Here is a 16,831-nt window from a genome sequence, read left to right as displayed (position 1 = left end):
TATAATATCCCATGAAGATACTATTGACCAAAGTTACCTGGCTTAGTCCTTTTTTTTCTTTACTCCTTTTGATGTGGTTATTCTATCCATTTGGGATAAGTTCAGTTCATTTGTTAAACTGCTTGTATTACAATTTGGGTTCCCCCCGCCCCATGCTAGTTGTTTTGTTTGTGGCATTTGGGGCATTTGGCAGCTAGGTGAAATATTACTGTGCTTATAAAAGTCAGAGCTATACAAAACAGTTTTCTCAGAGAAGTGTGGCTCCCTTCTGAGCCCTACTACCTCCTTTCTATTCCTCACCATACCACCACCTCTTTCCCATTACACTATAAATGTGATTACGATGTTGTACTTATGCTGTCATTGTGATATTCTGACATCATTTCTACTTTGTTCTTGGTCCACATTCCATGCCATCTCCTTCATTTCTTGTTTATTTTTCCTGAATTTCTTTTGCACCGATGAGCAAATATGTGTATGTTTTAAGATCCAGGTCTAAATCTGATTCTGTACTGCAGCTAATGGAGGATTTGCTCGCTCAAGTGTTCTTTTTATCAAAAAAGCATGTCTTCTTTTCCAGCTTTTCTCCCATTGCCTTTCAAGTAGACTTGGGGTGATTTCTTATCTATAGATTTGCAGGCCTCCTGATCTATCAGCTTGATGCCCAGCCCCAGCCTCCCCAGAGAGTATCATGTACCCAACATCCAAGCTTATGGCTACAGGTATCTCCAGCCTCACTCCTTACGATGTGCACTCCTCCTGCCTGGAACTACTCAGCTTCCTTTAGAATGAATTCAGGAAAGGCAGTATCCACGACCTGGATAGCAGCCAAGGAGAATGGTTACCCATGGGAAGCGGCGTGGAATAGGAACGAGGTAGTAGGGCTGAGGAGGAATCACCGCTTCCCTGATTATACCTTTTCATTTAGCTCTCTTAGAACCATAAGGTAGGACATATATATTTCATTTACTCATAAACTGTGAGTAAAGACAATAGGCAAGTGGGATTATTGCTTTAAAATTAAGATTTTAGTATAAACATTTCAACGTAAAACATTTGCTGTTTTTATAACTTTTTAATAAAACTGTATATCTCTATGTTGCCTTTTTTAGTGCTTGGCATAGTATTTTTCACAAAATGGTTGTTCTGTAAAGTTGTATGGTTTTCTTAAAAGCAACTTTCATTATATGCGTTACATTTTAAAAATGACTTTCTATTTGCACCATTTTCTTCAAAGTACAATTTTACCAGGTGTCATTGACATGTTGACTTCCGTATTGATTTAAAAAAATGATCCTCTGAGGCTTAAGGCAGCGTATATTTTATGGAGTAAAATCACTTTATCCATCTTAATTATAACATTATACTTTTGCTATCATCGTGATGTTCTGACAGCATTTTTACATTTTCTTAGTCTACAGTTTATGACATAACACAAAATTTGATATCAGAAACATGAATTAAATCACTTTAATCAATTCCAAGGTCTATCAATTACATATAAAATTGGAGAACAAGGCCGAGGGCAATGGCTCATGCCTGTAATCCCAGAGCTTTGGGAGGCTGAGGCAGGAGGGTCACTTGAGGCCAGGAATTTGAGAGCAGCCGGGAGAGACCCCATCTCTACAAAAAAATTTTTAAAAATAGCCAGGCTTGGTAATGCCTAGCTGCTTGGGAAGCTGAGGCAGGAGGATCACTTGAGCCCAGGAGTTTGAGGCTGCAGTGAGCTATGATCGCACCACTCCAACTCCAGCCTGGGCAACAGAGCAAGACTCTGTCTCAAAAAAAAAAAAAAAGAGAGAACAAAAAAACTATAGACAGAAAGTATGCTAGTCAGAGACATTAAAATTAAATACTGCTTTATCTTTCAGAATTCCTTTTGATGTAGAAACCCAGAGTTGACAGGACCTTAAAGGTCACCCCACCCAGCTGCCACTCTCTTGATTGTCTTCTGCAGCATCACTTCCAAGTAATGACCTGTCTGCTGTGTGAGCACCTCTCATCACAGGATACTCACTACCCTGCACCCAGGCAGGCAGGATGTCCTGTCACTGCAGGTTTCAACTATTAAAAAGTTCTTTCATAAAATGAGCTGAGCCTTGATCCTTCCATTTTCATTCACTCACTGTTAGTCCTCATTCTAAGCCAATGAAGTCATACTGGACAAGCTGTTCAGATCATTGAATTCAACCATCACATTTCCTCTGTGTCTTCTTTCCTCTCCAGAAAACCACCTCCCCAGAAAACTGCTAGGTGCCTTCTCTCTCCCAGTATTTCCAGCATATGTTCCAGTTGGTTTGCAATCTCTCGGGCTGACTTCCTATAGATCATGATGAGACTGCTGGTCTACGACATTCTAAACACTGAACCTTGGAAGGTTCATTTACCCTCCAATGATTCAGCATCAGGTTCTTGATAAATGCAGGCCTCTGATGTCTAAAAGGCGCCCTCCTTTCTTTGTTGTCATCTATGAGACACAGACCCTCATTCAAACTCAGAATTTCGTATTAGTACAATTTCATTTTGCTCTGGGGGTGATTTTGTTTCTGTTTGCTTCTTACAGTATAGAGAATAAAAGTATGGCATAGTGTTTTATCTAGAACTTGTGACGATGGTCTTAAATGCAACTAAGGCTACTCTTTTCTGAAAGGACAATTTTCATTGACTATAAATATTATCTATACAAAATTGGGTCTGTTTTTTAAGGGTAGTGATCCCTGCATTACACTTTGCACCACCAAAATGGATACTTCAATCACTATCCACTGTTCAAGCAAATGCCAGCTCTACCCACAACACAGAGAAAAGGCATACTTAGTCCTGTACAGACTTGTGGGGAAGCTTTGTTTATGCTTCTTGATTTCAACGTGTATACCATGTATACTTTTCACCCAGCTTCCTCTTGGCTGGATAATCCAAAGTTCCATTCCATACAGCTACATTTGCATTTTGATGACGTGGGATATTTTGGCAGCTATGTGCTTCCTAGTTAAAGCATTTGTTTACATTATCAACCCTATTTAAATTTCCTCCTTACCAACTTTGCAGGGTTTTCTTTTGTTTTGGTTTTTTTGCTCAACATCAGTCCCCTCATCTTCACTTTCAGGAGACTCCAGCAGCTCTTAGAGCGTTCATTTTTCTTTTCAATAAACATTGTGCTCATTGTTGAGGAAAGATACAAGCAAGCAACAGACACCTACTCTATTAGCTTCTCAAGGCTGTCATGGCAAAGTGCCACAAACTGGGTGGCTTAAAATAACGCAACTTTGTTGCCTCACAGTCCTGGAGCCTGGAAGTCTGAAATCAAGGTGTCAGCAGGGTGCGTTCTTTCTGAAGGCTGTGAGGGAGAATCCATTCTGTGCCTCTTAGTGCTTCTGGTGGTGCTGGCAATCTTAGGCACCCCTTGGCTTGTAGACACAACACTCTGATGGCTCCCTGATCGTTACATGGCCTTCTTCCTGTTTGCCTTCACATAATCTTCCAGAAGACTCTGCATGTCTGTCTGTGTTCAGATTTCCCTTTTTATGAGGACACCAGTCACACTGCATTTCGGCCCACCCTAATGACCTCATTGTAACTTGCTCATCTCTTTAAAGACCTTATTTCTGAATGAGATCCCATTCTGAAGTGCTAGAAGTTAGGATATCAACATATTTCTTTTGGGCAACACAATTCAACTCATCACATCTACCATACCCTCAAAGATTTATAGAGTAGCAAGCAGGATCCATGGGCTTGGCATCTATGGTGGAAAAGAATCTGTTTTCTCAGCCACATGCAGTGGTTCCTCATCTCCAACATGTTTAGGAGTCTGTGTCCAATGAAGGAAAACTTTTGCAGAAGGGTGAGAGCTCAAAGCCTCTACTGAGAATGTCGAGGGCCCGGACGAGGTCTTCTCTTGTGCTTTCCATAACTTGACCATAAGGCAGAGCTGTCAATGGATACTTAATAAAGAATAAAGACATTTAAATTTATCCAGCAGAGGAGCTCACTCTTCTGAGACCTCTGCCTCCCATCTTGGCTGCTCTAGGGAGCATTTGCCCTGAGAAATCCTCTCCGTTGTTCCAACAAAGACCGTTTTCATATGTAAGGCATAACGACCCATAGTCTTCCAGCCCAGCATCCCTCTCCCTTTCCAACGAACCCATCTGTGTTGCAGAATGTCTATAAATTATCTACTAAATGCTCAACTTATTATTTTAAAAATTAGCTTATCAATTTTAAGTGCAAAGTAGAATATCACATGCAGCCCGTAATTTAGGGAATGAGGTATTTGAAGCGATCAGATTTAACAAAATAGGATTACCTTAATACCCCATGCATCCATTTTGAGTTTTCAAAACGATTAACTATATCCTGACTCAGTGTAATTTCTAAATAATGCTTCGAGTGCTTTTTGCTCACTCATTCATTCAGTGTCATCCTTTTATACATATGAGGAGCTGTTCTAGGCTTCAGGGTGAACAAGAAAACAAGGTCCCTTTCTTCATTTAGTCTTCAGAGAAATATAGACAAGTAAGTGATTGCATTAAAATGTAAATGCCAGAATTTCGGAAAACAGTTTCTTTGGAAGCATAGGATAAGACAACTGATCTAATAATGGTGTCAGGCAGGGCTTCCTATAGGAAGGTCCTTTAAACTGAGACTTATAAGAGTTGTTGGTTAATTAATATACATATATGCGTATATATATATCACATCACATTCTCCTTACTCAAGGATAAAAGGTGAATCAGAAAAGAAATTTGATATCCAAGTAAATGCCTTTCTATGAATAAATACCTTAAATACTTTTAGTAAAAACCATATTAATTCAATCAGTAGTCGTAAGTAGGTTGCCATCTATGTTATATAAAATATTTATAATTCAATATAAATTTAGATCTTTTTAAAAATGTGGTAGTATACACCATGGAATACTATGCAGCCATAAAAAGGAATGGGATCATGTCCTTTTGCAGGGACATGGATGAAGCTGGAGGCCATTATCCTCAGCAAACTAACACAAGAACAGAAAACCAAATACCACATGTTCCCACTCTTTTTTCTTTTTTTTTTTTTTTCTGAGATGGAGTCTCGCTCTTCCGCCCAGGCTGGAGTGCAGTGGCACAATCTCGGCTCACTGCAACTCCGCCTTCCGGGTTCTCACCATTCTCCTGCCTCAGCCTCCCAAGTAGCTAGGACTACAGGCGCTCGCCACCACGCCCAGCTAATTTTTTTTTTTTATATTTTTAGTAGAGATGGGGTTTCACCGTGTTAGCCAGGATGGTCTCCATCTCCTGATCTTGTGATCTGCCTGCCTTGGCCTCCCGAAGTGCTGGGATTACAGGCGTGAGCCACCGCACCTGGCCCACATGTTCTCACTCTTAAGTGGGAGCTAAACAATGAGAACACATGGACACAGGGAGGGGAACAACACACACCGGGGCCTGTGAGGGGTGCTGGGGGAGGGAGAGCATCAGGATAAACAGCTAATGCATGCAGGGCTTATTACCTAGGTGATGGGTTGATAGGTGCAGCAAACCACTGTGGCATACGTTTACCTATGTAATAAACCTGCACATTCTGCACATGTATCCTGAAATTTAAAATAAAATAAAATTGAATATAAAAAATAAAATAAAATAAATTCAGGTCTTTTAAATTTAAATATTAGCAAACAAATAAAGCTAAGTCCTGCTGTCAGCATATTCCATATATAAATTACCAAGTAGTTAATATTCCTTTTCATATACATTTCTTTCTTAAAACACTAAAAATGAACAAACAAACAAAAATCCAATAACAGCAAAATCCCATGGAAAGGATGATTTTTCTGAGTGGTAGTCATCTAGTGGGTAGGAGTCAGGAGTTTTGTGACTGTAGGACACTGACCTCAAGATCACTGGCAGCCTCAACAAGCCACTGTGGTCTGCGGCTCTTTGCAATACTCACTCAAACCACAGTAATCAAAAGGCACACATTATGCTGTGGCTTCTGACATAGGTACTATTTACCACTTCCTGAGTCAACCCAGTCCTTTAAGGACTCTGTTAACTTTCATGAACAAGATCAAAGGGACTGTCTTGCCTGGTCCAGTATCCAAGTTGTTTCTGGAGGTGTTCCAATGAAACAGTGAATTGAATAGTGTCCTCTCAAAAGTAATTTCCACCTACAACTTCAGAATATGACCTTATTTGGAAGTACAGTTTTTGCAGATGTAATTAGTTCAGAATTTTGTATTGGTCCATTCTCGCCTTTCTACAAAGAAATACCTGTGACTGGGAAATTTATAAAGAAAAGTTTAATTGGCACTTGATTCTACAGGCTACACTGGAAGCATGGTGCTGGCATCTGCTTGGCTTTTGGGGAGGCCTCAGGAAACTTACAATCATGGCAGAAGGTGGAAGGGGAGCAAGCATGTCACATGGCCTGGGCAGAAACAAGAGAGAGCGATGGTGGGGAGGTGCTACACACTTTAAACAACCAGATCTTGTGAGAACTCACTCAGTATCAGGAGAACAGCACCAAGGGGGTGGTGCTAAACCACTAATGCCCACTCTGTGGGCATTCCATTCATGAGAAATCCACCCCCATGGTCCAATCACCTCCCACCAGGCCCTACCTCTTACATTGGGAATTTTTAGTACTTCAACATGAGATTTGGGCAAGGACACATATCCAAACTATATTAGATTTCATGATGAAATCATCCCAGAATTAGGGTGGACTGGTGTCCTTGTAAGAAGAGGATGGGACTCAGAAAAGCCACATGAAGGCCAAGGTGGACAGAGACTGGAGTGATGTTGCCATGAGCCAAGGAACACCTGGGGCCACCAGGAGCTGAAAGAGGCAACGAAATATAGTTTTCTAGAACCATCTGAGGGAGTGTGGCCCTGCTGACTCCTTGATATCAGACGTCCAACCTCTAGAGCTGTGAGATAATGAATGTCTATTGTTTTAAGCCACCTAGTTTGTGGTACTTTGTTTTGGCAGCCCTAGGAAACTAATACAAGGGACTTGGACTCTTCTTTGTGGGCATCTCTTCATTATTGCCCTGCTTTTATCCTGATTACTCTTGTTTTATATCTTGTGGCAAAATAATGTAAGTACCTCAAAGAGCCAGTCTTCTGTAAGGCCTGTTCAGCATGTGGAATCTCTGTTCATTTTACTGCATTTAGTTACACACTTTATCAAGGCGTAATTCAGCCTTGAAGAGGTCTGATCCTAGTCCTGGTCACCCTCAAAACAACTCACCATTCTGATAGTGTTCTTGATGGCTACTGAACACTTCCATCTTCCTGGTGTGTGATTGGAAAGTCTGAGATTCCAGTTGAGATCATGCCGTCAATCTCATTTGCCTCCAAATTCCAAGCAACAATCAGCAGAAGTAAATACTATTCATTATTTTCTTGAAAGTTAAAAGAAATGCAACATTGAAATTACTGTACACAAATGCTTCCACCAAAACAGAAAGTGAGAACTTGGAGCCACGATCTCAGGGCCACGTGGAAAGAATAGCAATCAGGAAATCAGAGGATGGAAGTTCAGCCCCTCCTCGTCCACTGCCCTCTGTGGGCAAGTCACTTACCTTGAATGGGCTTTGGTTTTCTCATCTATGAAGGAGTAGGGTTCCATGATTTCTGAGGCCCAGAGATGACCACTTCCTGGGCAGTACCAGGCCATCACTTCACCTGCCTTGTGCCCTCCACCTGCCTGAGGGAACCTGCCCTGTCATTCTGTCCTTGGGGCTGGCCTCTGTACCCTGGTTCCCACCAGCTCTCTCCTGCCACTGAGACTAGCCCCTGCCTAACACTCCACATTTCTTACATTTCCCCCAGGAGGCTCCCCACATTACCACCTATGCAACAACACAACAATCTTTTTCCTCTCCACAGAGCTTATTCTAATTCATACCAAGTGGATACCATACTGGATTTATTTTCTTTTTTTTTTTTGAAGCAGAATCTTGCTGTGTCGCCCAGGCTGGAGTGCAGTGGCACGATCTTGGCTCACTACAACCTCTGCCTCCCAGGTTCAAGTGATTCTCATGACTCAGCCTCCCAAGTAGCTGGGATTACAGGCACGTGCGCTGCGACACCCGGCTAATTTTTGTATTTTTAGTAGAGATGGGGTTTCGCCATGTTGGCCAGGCTGGTCTAGAACTCCCGGCCTTAAGTGATCTGCCCACCTCGGCCTCCCAAAATGCTGTAACTACAGGTATGAGCCAATACACCCAGCCTCATACTAGATAACCATCCTCTTTCATTTTCTTGATCACAACCTGATACAGGATTACGTGAAGGACATAGTTCTGTGCAGTGAAGCATCACTTGATGATGGGGATACCTTCTCAGAAGTGTGTCCTTAGGCGATTTCATCCTTGTGCAAACATCATAGAATGTACTTGCCCAAACCTAAATGAAATAGCCTACCACTACACACCTAGGATATATGGCATAGCCAATTGCTCCTAGGTTACCAATCTGTACTGCATGCTACTGTACTGAATACTGTAGGCATTTGTAACACAATGGTATTTGTGTATCTAAAAATAGATACACATCTTATATATACATCATCTTATGGGACCAGCATCATTGACTGAACGTCGTTATGCAGCACATGACGTTATTTCTGAAGTGTGCACCAGTGGTTTAAGTTGATCTTTGAGCTAGCAGTGCAGTTACCCAGCTACACCCAGCTGTACATTGTATCATCCAGGGCCCCAGCAACAGCACTGTTTGTTAATTTATTGTGGCTGTTATGGGCTGGAAGGTAACTTGTGCAGGAAGGGTATCCAGCATAGGTGAGTGAATTGGATGTGCTTGGAGGAAATGGGCTGGCTGTTTTAAGTCTTTTGATGTCCACTGCCATTGGCCTGCCATTTGCCTGCTTCCCACAGATAAGTAATTCATGGCAATGTTTATTACTGATAATAATGGCAGTTATTCATATAATAACAATAGTTATTGTTAATGGTAAGGAATAGTAAAATTTACAATGAATAGTAACTGTTGAGATGGGTGGCTAGGAGGAAATAAGTATAAAAGGTGAGAATGGGTACATAATAGTGGAGGAGGTGAAGGGGAGGTGATGCTGAAAGCATACTCCAGAGATGTCCAAGGAATGTTTGAATCATCCCTGTACTGATCCACTGGGCAAATTGAAAAGTTACATCTGAGTATCAGGAAACATTTTTTTTTTTTCCCTTTCAAAAAGAAAAAGAACAAACTCTTGGGGTTAATCAATAAACTAACATTATTTTCACTGCCTTTCTAAATGATTGGTTAAGATTAAATCATTGGAGAAAGGCAACAAAAATAATGTTAGTTATTGCCTTGTCCCCCTGTTCCTTTTTCTTTACTCTTTCTATCCCTCCTAAGGACAATGTCACATGTGAAAGTGTAAATTAAATACATAAATATAAAACTTTGGGAAAGCTGATGATGGGGACATGTGGTCTTTATGAGTAAAGGAGGCACCCAGAAGTGTGTGTCATGAGGGAAAAGAGTTATACTGTTTTTCATCCCATTAATCTTACTTATTCTTTGCCAAATAGCCTTGCTGTTGCTTTTCAGCTTTCTGAAGTACTTACTGATATATGCATTGAAAACTGGTGGCTGAGCATGGTGGCTCACGCTTGTCATCCCAACAGTTTGGGTGCCTGAGGTAGGAGGATTGCTTGAGCCCAAAAGTCTGAGACCAGGTTGGGCAACATTAGTGAGACCCCGTCTCTACAAAACAATGTTTTAAAACTTAGCCAGCCACGGTGGCATGCATCTGTAGTCCCAGCTACTCAGGAGACTGAAGAGGGAGGATCATTTGAGCCCAGGATTTTGAGGCTGCAGTGAGCTATGATTGAGCCACTGCACTCCAGCCTGGGTGATAGAGTCAGACTCTGTCTCAAAAAAAAAAAAATCACAAACTACTGACATTTTCCACTATAATTCTTTAATGAAAATGAAAGAATCTCTATTTTCCTCCCTTTCTCTAATGCTTTTTTGTCCATCATTTACCATTTAATCATTTCTGCCTCATTTTTTTACCTTTTCTATTATTTTTTCTTACACTTTTATCTTGTTGACTTTCCTTCTGAAAATTTCAAGTCATGAAGATATTAGTGGAAGAATTGCATCGCCTCTAGGAGGATAAAAAGAAGTACTAGTGTTGAAAATGATTTGAGGAATAAAGAGTCGATATTTAAGAAATAGTTACTGATTGAACTTGGAGTTTCCAACAGCTATTCTTTTCAGTACTTTAGTGGTCCCAAACAGTTTGTCTTTAACCTTGTTCTTTCTTTTATATTTTCCCTTCTGAGGCATATTATCAAGTAGTAAAGATTTCAACCCACATTCGAATCTACTTTTCCAGTTACTATAATGATCATTACTACCAATTGAGACGCTTTGGAGATTATAACTTGTGAAGAATATTAGGTTCTCACTCTCAAAAAGTTATTTTATGTTATGTTATGTTATGTTATGTTATGTTATGTTATGTTATGTTATGTTATGTTATGTTATGTTATGTTATGACGCAGTCTTGCTCTGTTGCCCAGGTGGGAGTGCAGTAGAGCAATGTCAGCTCTCTACAACCTCTGCCTGCCAGGTTCAGGCAATTCTTCTGTCTCAGCCTCTTGACTAGCTGAGACTACAGTCACACACCACCATGCCCGGCTAATTTTGTATTATTAATAGAGATGGAGTTTCATCATATTGGTCAGGCTGATCTCGAACTCCTGACCTCAGGTGATCCACCCACCTTGGCCTCCCAAAGTGCTGGGATTACAGGTGCAAGCCACCGTGCCTGGCCCAAAAAGTTTATTTTCTAAAAGGTAAGGGAAGAGCTTTATATAATCTAAGAGATGACATAAAGTAGTGGGACTGGTTTTCTAACAATGGGGCTGGCTTATACAAATTAATAATAGTCATTATGGGAGGCTACACACAAAAATCTCACAACAATGAATTTCATAAGCTCCCTTTTCTCAGTTGCAGGTACAGCTTGGCACACACTGATCAGAATATCCCAATGAGTGGCAAACTTTCAACTTGGGAGAATGAATTTTATTGTTGAAAGCATTGAAAGCCACTTTCCACAAGTTTGGGTGATCAAGCTGGGAAATGCTATATTGAGCAAAAACAAGATGTAACCATTTAAAAAATGAGATTGAATTTTTTTGCATGTTTCTAAGCTACCTTTGAAGATAATTGTAGCTGAAAGGAAGCATCCCTCAAATGCCATGAGCTAAGAAGTATCATGAGAATAATCATAAACCCTCCCAAGTAAACAACTTTGAAGATAGACACTCTCTTTAGTGGGTAAAATTCAATGGATTTATTTTATTTTAAATATTCTCTATGTTAAAGTCTTACTTGCTATGAAGCACCAACAGCAAAATACTAAAAAAAACATGTTTAAGCACATAGATTTACTTACTGAGGTGTGGCCATAAAGAAATAACACCAATTTTTCTGTATGACTTATGTATTGCTCATCCATATAAATGTGCAGGTACCTGGCAGAGAAAGTATATATTGATGGGTTGTGCCCCAGACTCAGAAAATATCTCCTCCACGAGAGCAGGGCTTTCTGTCAATTTCTTTTTTTTTTTTTTTTTTTTTTAGATGGAGTCTCGCCCTGTCACCCAGGCTGGAGTGCAGTGGCATGATCTCAGCTCACTGCAACCTGTCTCCCAGGTTCAAGCTGTTCTCCTGCCTCAGCCTCCCAAGTAGCTGGGACTACAGGGGCACGCCACCATGCCCAGCTAATTTTTGTAATTTTAATAGAGATGGGGTTTCACCATGTTGGCCAGGCTGGTCTTGAACTCCTGACCTCAGGTGATCCAACCACCTCAGCCTCCCAGAGTGCTAGGATTATAGGCATGAGCCACTACACCCAGCCCTTCTGTCTATTTCTGTCCTCAACTGTACCCCCGTGCCTATCATATATTCTACTTCTAGCCCATAGTAGGTGCCAGTAACTATTTGTCACACGAATATAACTGTGAACAGTTCCACCAGGAAAAGCTTAAAAGAATAATACTTGAGTTTACCTCAGTGACTTTCTTATATCTTTCCTTAGAAGCTACAATCTTTAATATGCAAAATTGATCTTGGTCATATAATCTTTTCTTCCCACAACACTGTACTTGGGAGCATTTCCCACTCACCTAAATGTAAGTATCCCGGGCGAGAACCCTGTCTTGGCCAGCACACTTGGGCCTGAGCATCCACCAAATGGCTGAAAAACCATGGGCAAGTCATTCAACCTCCCTGGGCCTCTATCCAGTAAGCTGTAAAATGAGGATAGTAACTTTGGAGGACAATACTGAGCGAGTAATTACTGAGCTCTTTCTTTGTGCCGGGCACTGTTCCAGGAGCTCTATGTGAAGAATCTTAATCATTGCAACAAGCCTAAGAGGCAGATAGTACTGTTCCATTTTCCAAATGGGGAAATTGAGGCACAGAGGTTAAGTAACTGACTTGAGGGCACATGGCTGGTAAGACGTAGAGCATGGAGTAGGCTCCAGTGTGACTCTAGAACTTTTGTTCTGGAATCTCTCCCTGAGCTACTCACATAAACAATTACTAGAAACCATTGGGTTAGGGCAGTTGGCAGTACCTCGTAAGAATGGACAGTATTATTACAGAGAAAACTGAGGCAGTGCACCGGTCCAGCAATTGGTCAGAGAAATAATAGTGAGGTGGTGGTTAGGGGAAGAAAATCAAGTGCAAAGGAACTAATGCTAGCACCAGATCGTGCTCTGTCCCTTATAGAAGACAGTTGTGCAGCTTTTTTCTCAGGTAGGTCCTCACTGAATCATATTGTAAGTGCTGTTTAGAAGACTTACTTTTCAGCCAGGCGTGGTGGCTCAAGCCTGTAATCCCAGCACTTTGGGAGGCCAAGGCGGGTGGACCACCTGAGATCAGGAGTTTGAGGCCAGCCTGGCCAACATGGTGAAACCCCATCTCTACTAAAAATACAAAAATTAGCTGGGCATGGTGGCGGGCACATGTAATCCCAGCTACTTAGGAGGCTGAGGCAGGAGAATCACTTGAACCTGGGAGGCGGAGGTTGCAGTGAGCCAAGATTGTGCCACTACACTCCAGCCTGGGCAACAAGAGTGACACTCCATCTCAAAAAAAAAAGAAAAAGAAGACTTACTTTTTGTGGGAACTTGATATATAATTAGGAAGAAGAAGGGAGATCAATTAATATTTTTCAAGAGAAAGGGTTTGTAAGTTGGGACAGAAGAAAACATGCCGTTCCTTTCAGTATGATGAAATTAAAACAATGCTTAAGATAATCTATGTGAAGGCAGTCATACCTGTTTTGCTCTTTGGCGGTTAGAATGTCATTGTTTACAACATCCGCTTCCTGAAATTAGTCAGTCATCCCCTGGTGTTTCTGTACTGCCTTTTAACCTTGTTCCCACAGTAGAAAACTCACTTGGGATGGAAATTTTCTTTCTCTACAAGCCTATGAAGGTATTTTCCTATTTAAAAATACACATAAAATATGTAGCAACCACTTGCCATGCCATGGGTTACTGTGCCTTCGTTAAAACGCAGCTGTTGAGTATCTTCTGACTGTGCAGATCCTGTGTGTAATGTAAGCTTACCAAGGTGATTTCAAGCTACACAGATTTGGTAGTTCAAGCTGTTCCACTTCAATTCAATGCTCATGTGAATCTAGGATCTGCCATGATTTATGTCAGCCCGAAGAGTTCCTGGTCAGTTCATTTCCAAAGCATTTATTTGCCAGACACTGAGAATACAAAGACCTTATAAGACCTGGTGTCCAACAGATCAGAGCCTCTGATTCCTTCACAGCTTCAGCTTTAGAAGGGTAAAGGGGGTAGGACATCTGGGGACCTTTTCTGAGCAATGTGGAGCAGGGCTTCTGAAATGCTAAGGCTGCCCCAGTTGGTCATAAGCTTCAGAAACTTGAATGGTCCCAAAGGGGAGTCTTCAGAAGTGATCACATTTGGCTGTCCAGTCTTTTGCGAATTGTTTCCTTTCTGTACTGGTTAATGAATGTGCTGGCCATAATGGGAAAGTCTAAATGCCTCAGCCACAAAAGAGAGGTTGGGTTAACCACAGAGGCTGATTACCCTGGCTGTTTATGAGTTCACCCTGAGAACCTTACCCTTTTAACTGGTGTTCATCAGGCACTCACGTATGCATAGGCTTTTCCTTGAGTACAACAAAAAAGAAATAACTTTTACTGTCAGACATATAATTAAAACTGTAACATACTTAGATGATGACCCTAGTATTCACTTTAAGGCCATTAGGAAAAGGTCACAAACCATTTTGCTATGCTTACAGACCTGGTAACTCTTAGAACCAATGTAGCAGCCGCATTTTATAAAACTCCACTAATGATAAATTTACCCATTTAGATCTATCTTATTAATCCATTATCTTCCTACTGGAAGGACCCGAGAGCAAACAGAGAACTTTTTCCTTTGGTGCTAGAGCATAAATGAAGCTGGGCTAGAAGAATTTCCCAAAGACCAAATGCATTAGTTCATTCTAGCTGCTAGAACAGAATGTGATAGATTGAGTGAATTATAAACAACAGAAGTTTATTTCTCACACTTCTAAGGCTGGGAAGTCCAAGATCAAGGCAGATTTGGTGGATGGGGAGGGCCCACTTCCTGGTTCATAGATGGTCATCTTCTCACTATGTCCTCACGTGTTGGAAGGGGTGAGGGACCTCTCTGGGGCCTCTTTTATAAGGGCACTAATCCCACTCATGAGGGCTCTGTCCTTATGACCTAATCACCTCCCAAACGCCCCACCTCCAAACACCATACATTGGGTGTTAGGATTTAACCTGTAAATTTTTTGATGGGGAGGAGGAACACACACATTCCATTTATGGTGCCAAGGTATAATATAATAAAAGGCAAATAAACACTGAGAGGGGACACAAATCTTTATGTGGCTTACAAGCTACAGGAAATCAATCATTACCTCGAAGTTCATTAAATGGATAGATCCTTGCTGACTCCTCACAACTTTGTGAAGGCAGAGGCCATCTTTAACCCACAACTCAAAGGGGCATCCTCACATATCCTTCCATCATTCAAAGCTCAAAGGGAGTCCAGAGTTGATGCCCCTTCCCTCAGTCTTCTGAGTTCTGCTTCCTCTGGAAAGATCAGTCTCCTGCCCAGGTGTCTGTGGTCAGGACACTTTAGTGGAGACCACACATACCCTACACATCACAGCACAATCATGTCATTAAAATAGCACAAGCCAATATTTATTCAATGATGCACACATGGAAGACCAAGGGGGGAGGAGCCAAGATGGCCGAATAGGAACAGCTCTGGTCTACAGCTCCCAGCGCGAGCGACGCAGAAGACGGGTGATTTCTGCATTTCCATCTGAGGTACCGTGTTCATCTCACTAGGGAGTGCCAGACAGTGGGCGCAGGTCAGTGGGTGAGCGCACCGTGCGCCAGCCGAAGCAGGGGTGAGGCATTGCCTCCCTCGGGAAGCGCAAGGGGTCAGGGAGTTCCCCTTCCAGGGGTGACAGACGGCACCTGGAAAATCGGGCCACTCCCACCCGAATACTGTGCTTTTCCGACGGGCTTAGGAAACGGTGCCCCAGGAGAGTATAGCCCGCACCTGGCTCAGAGGGTCCTACGCCCACGGAGTCTCGCTGATTGCTAGCACAGCAGTCTGAGATCAAACAGCAAGTCGGCAGCGAGGCTGGGGGAGGGGCGCCCGCCATTGCCCAGGCTCGCTTAGGTAAACAAAGCAGCCTGGAAGCTTGAACTGGGTGGAGCCCACCACAGCTCAAGGAGGCCTGCCTGCCTCTGTAGGCTCCACCTCTGGGGGCAGGGCACAGACAAACAAAAAGACAGCAGTAACCTCTGCAGACTTAAATGTCCCTGTCTGACAGCTTTGAGGAGAGCAGTGGTTCTCCCAGCACGCAGCTGGAGATCTGAGAACGGGCTGACTGCCTCCTCAAGTGGGTTCCTGACCCCTGACCCCCGAGCAGCCTAACTGGGAGGCACCCCCCAGCAGGGGCAGACTGACACCTCACACGGCCGGCCAGGTACTCCAACAGACCTGCAGCTGAGGGTTCTGTTTGTTAGAAGGAAAACTAACAGAAAGGACATCCACACCAAAAACCCATCTGTACATCACCATCATCAAAGACCAAAAGTAGATAAAACCACAAAGATGGGGAAAAAACAGAGCAGAAAAACTGGAAACTCTAAAAACCAGAGTACCTCTCCTCCTCCAAAGGAACGCAGTTCCTCACCAGCAACGGAACAAAGCTGGACGGAGAATGACTTTGACGAGCTGAGAGAAGAAGGCTTCAGACGATCAAATTACTCCGAGCTACGGGAGGATATTCAAACCAAAGGCAAAGAAGTTGAAAACTTTGAAAAAAATTTAGAAGAATGTATAACTAGAATAACCAATACAGAGAAGTGCTTGAAGGAGCTGATGGAGCTGAAAACCAAGGCTCGAGAACTACGTGAAGAATGCAGAAGCCTCAGGAGCCGATGCGATCAAATGGAAGAAAGGGTATCAGCCCTGGAAGATGAAATGAATGAAATGAAGCGAGAAGGGAAGTTTAGAGAAAAAAGAATAAAAAGGAAGACCAAGGGGTCTCTTAGTTCCAAAAGAGTACTGGAGGCGGAAGGGACCTAAACTGCAAAGGTGTGGAAAAACAGCATAGGTTCAGGTATTGAAGGTATTTTGGTGTGGCTGGTGAACACGGTGCATTTGGCAGAATTGCAAAAGGAGACATTGGACCTGCCCATCTGAAGAATTTGTGTACCAAACCAAAGTCATGATGGTCTGGCACTCCCCAAACATAAA

The 16,831-nt window shown here is 42.3% G+C and overlaps 1 protein-coding gene and 1 long non-coding RNA gene across 7 annotated transcripts in view; one reads left to right on the top strand and one right to left on the bottom strand.

Moving 5' to 3' along the window:
- The window catches only part of IL20RA (interleukin 20 receptor subunit alpha), a 45,319-nt gene that overhangs the window by 4,968 nt on the left and 23,520 nt on the right, over positions 1 to 16,831 (top strand). For 2 of the 6 annotated variants that reach the window (XM_054492954.2, XM_054492951.2), the window contains exon 1: positions 15,253 to 15,384. The exons of the other annotated variants lie outside the window; for them this stretch is intronic. The gene's annotated coding sequence lies outside the window, so the exon portion shown is untranslated. Of the gene's footprint in view, positions 1 to 15,252; positions 15,385 to 16,831 lie in introns of those variants that run through there. 6 annotated transcript variants of the gene reach the window in all.
- LOC129039288 (uncharacterized) lies at positions 15,231 to 16,434 on the bottom strand. Its single transcript, XR_008503304.2, has 2 exons — positions 16,234 to 16,434; positions 15,231 to 15,401 (listed from the first exon to the last, which is right to left on the bottom strand). It is a non-coding gene; the product is annotated as an uncharacterized LOC129039288 (long non-coding RNA).

The sequence above is a fragment of the Pongo pygmaeus genome, chromosome 5 (genome assembly GCF_028885625.2).
Source record: "Pongo pygmaeus isolate AG05252 chromosome 5, NHGRI_mPonPyg2-v2.0_pri, whole genome shotgun sequence".
NCBI classification, from domain to species: domain Eukaryota; kingdom Metazoa; phylum Chordata; class Mammalia; order Primates; family Hominidae; genus Pongo; species Pongo pygmaeus.
Note: the sequence above shows the minus strand (reverse complement) of the source record. Positions and strands in the feature narration are given on the sequence as shown.